This window comes from Anoplolepis gracilipes, chromosome 12 (assembly GCF_047496725.1).
Source record: "Anoplolepis gracilipes chromosome 12, ASM4749672v1, whole genome shotgun sequence".
Lineage (NCBI taxonomy): Eukaryota > Metazoa > Arthropoda > Insecta > Hymenoptera > Formicidae > Anoplolepis > Anoplolepis gracilipes.
Genome location: NC_132981.1, coordinates 613,560 through 616,617, shown reverse-complemented (window position 1 = coordinate 616,617; position 3,058 = coordinate 613,560).

Genomic DNA, 3,058 nt, shown 5'->3' with positions numbered 1-3,058 from the left:
GATTTTAATAATTGGCGGTCTGTTATCGAAGTCGACGGTTTTCTTGCTTGTTTTTCGCTTCCTATCCGGTCGTGCTCCTCCCCGTCTACCTATCGGGTTTCTCGCGATCGCGTCGGATTTCAGAATGATGGCTTCAGTTTTACGCTCGGAAATCTGAAGTTTCGCGGACCTACACCATTCTGTTATTATGTTGACTACACGTTGGCCTTCTGTTTCCAGTTCTCTTCGCGAGTTTCCGTTTATGACGACCACGAGGTCGTCCGCGTACGCGGCGAATCTTTCTGGAATCACGTCTTCCAGTAATCTCAATAGGCCATCAAACATGAGGTTCCAGCAGGCCGGGCCCAGAACGGAACCCTGAGGGCACCCCCTCTCGGCCCGCTTGGACACCTCCGCGGAGCTAAGAGAGATTTTTACATTTCGATCGCTGAAGTAACTCCGGAGTACTTCGAAAATATTACGCGGACAATCTCGTTTCTTAAGGCTATCTAACACAAGGGGCCACCAGACATTGTCAAAAGCCCCGGAAATGTCGAAGAGAAGCGCAATGGCGTACCTCCTTTCGGAGGCAGAGACCATCCGTCGCAACTCCACGACAGCCTCCTCCGTCGACCTTCCGGGCATGAACCCGAATTGTCGATCGGAGACCTTCCCCGGTGCCAGTGACGTGTCTAGCAGACGAGCTTTTATAAGCTTCTCGAAAAGTTTTCCTACTACGGAGAGGAGACAAATGGGTCTGTAGGATTTCGGGTCTCTCTCGTCCTTGTCTTCGCCTTTCAGCAGGATTCGGAGTGAACCCTCCTTCCAGACAGAAGGAAAGACGCCCCACTGGAGACACCCGTTGAAAAGCCTAACTAACTGACCGGGGATTATTTTACAGGCCGCCTTGAGTACGGCGACCTCGACTAGATCTAAACCCGGAGCTTTATTGTTCTTAAAAGTCTTCACTGCGCGAGCCATTTCCGCCTCCGTGAAGAAAGAGGCGTCGGCTGTATCGGGAGCGACCCTGCATTCGTTTCTAATTTCACGCTGTTCGAGCGTGTCTTCTATCTCCCGGTCATCTGGGATGTGCACATCCAGGAGGTAACTAGCGGTCTCCCCTAGTGACTTTGTGGAATATTCGCCACACCGGAGTGTGCTTAGCACCCCCTCAACCTGGAGTTTGCTCGCCTGTTGCTTGTAAACGAAGCCCCAGGGCTCCCGGTTGCCGTGCGATGTGACGAACTTCCGCCAGCTTGCGAGTTTCGCCCGCCTCACCCCCCTACAGTACTGCCTTTGTGAAGAACGATACTCCAGCAGCACCCGGAGGTAAGTAGGGTCCTCTCGCCCTCCCTGAAGGGCACGACGCAATCTATATACCTGTTTCTTCATTATAGTTAATTTTTTAGTCCACCACGGGTTGGACTTCCTAAATTTGCGCTTCCTAGGCATTGACGCGACACAGGTCTCCGTGAGCACCACTGTGAGCGTTTCTGCCATTTTCTCTACTTCTATTGTGGAGCACAGATCGATAGCCTCCAGTTGCGATCTTGAAAGATCTGTCAGGGTGACAGAGAACCGTTCCCAGTCGGCCCGACTTGTGTCGAACCTCGTGTTCCCAGCGCCCCGATCGGCACCTGACTCTTTCGGCAATCTCAATCTTATGTCCACGGCCCTGTGGTCACTGGTGGTCCAGTCACACCTTACCTTCCAGTCACAGATGAACTTGTTCATGGAGGGCGACGTCAGGGTTACGTCGATGAATGACGAACCCCTTGTCGTCCAAAAGGTGGGCGGCTGTCCAGCATCGTTGACCACTGACAAGCCAAATGCCCTGATGAGGTCCTCGAATCTGGCACCTCTATCGTCTGTCTCTTGGGGACCCCAGAGTGACGATCGAGCATTGGCGTCTACACCTATAATAAGTCTCTCCCCCCTCAGTGAACGAAGCACCGTTTCGAGGTGGCTGAGGTGCTTCTCAATCTCGTCGCTGTACTGGAAGTAGCACGAGACAACGTAGAAAGAGAAGCTGGGGGCCCGCACTTCCACGCAGACACAATGCGTAGTGCTAAGCTGCGAGACGAAAACCGTATCTAAATTGGGATTGCAGATTACCACTGCTGCCCACGGACGTTGTGAGCGCACTGCGGCAACCCTCATCCCTATGCTTAATCCTACGACTTTGTAACCCGAACCTTGTTTCCCGACGTGTGGTTCCTGCAGTGCTAAGACGTCAAGTCGCTTTTCGACTACGAGTTGACGTACCTCACCCGTTACTACAGCCGAACGTCGCATGTTCAGCTGCAGCATCCTAACACCCGTGGACGCACTACCTAAGCTAGAGCTTATCCTACCTAATTCCTGTGGCGCCGGGCCACTCGCTGTGTGGGGTGGGGTTGGGTCCGCGAATCTAACCGTCTTTCGCACCGTTGTCGCAATGTTCGCGGATCTAAGCGCGGGTCTAATCGCGGGCCTAATCGCGGACTTTTCTATTTCGCGCGCTATTTGTTTTACGCCGGTCTCCGATTCTCGCGCTGAATTGACCGACGCCGACCTGATCGTAGTAATAGAACAGCGCTCTAACACAACGTACGCGGATCTAATCCCGGTTGCTTCGCGATTCACGAACGCGGTTCTAGCGGCAGGAAGGCCGCAATCTCGGGGCTGTGCGCCATCGCGTATTGTGTCACGGGCCCGCCCGCGCACAGCTCGGTGAGGCGCTCTCGAGGAGGCGGAGGCCGCCACCGAGCACGCGGTCGAGCAGACCCGCGACTCAACGACGGAGACACCCCGCGCTTCCCTACTCGCGGCCGCGCCAGACCGGAAGCGGTCGGCCAGGCGGGCACTCTTCCTCACCACGTCAAAGATATTATTAAATTTCATACTGATTCCCACGAGTACGGTGGAAGGGGTGGTCGAGCGACGTAGAGCCACCTTTACGCCGCCAAGCCTAAATACTCCGGGAGGACGGCAGGTATCCCGGAGCGGACCGTTCGCGACCGCGACATTTAACGTCTACGCGATCATGCAGACCCTAAGCACGGTTCCTAACACCTTAGTCTTTAGACTTATGCGGGCC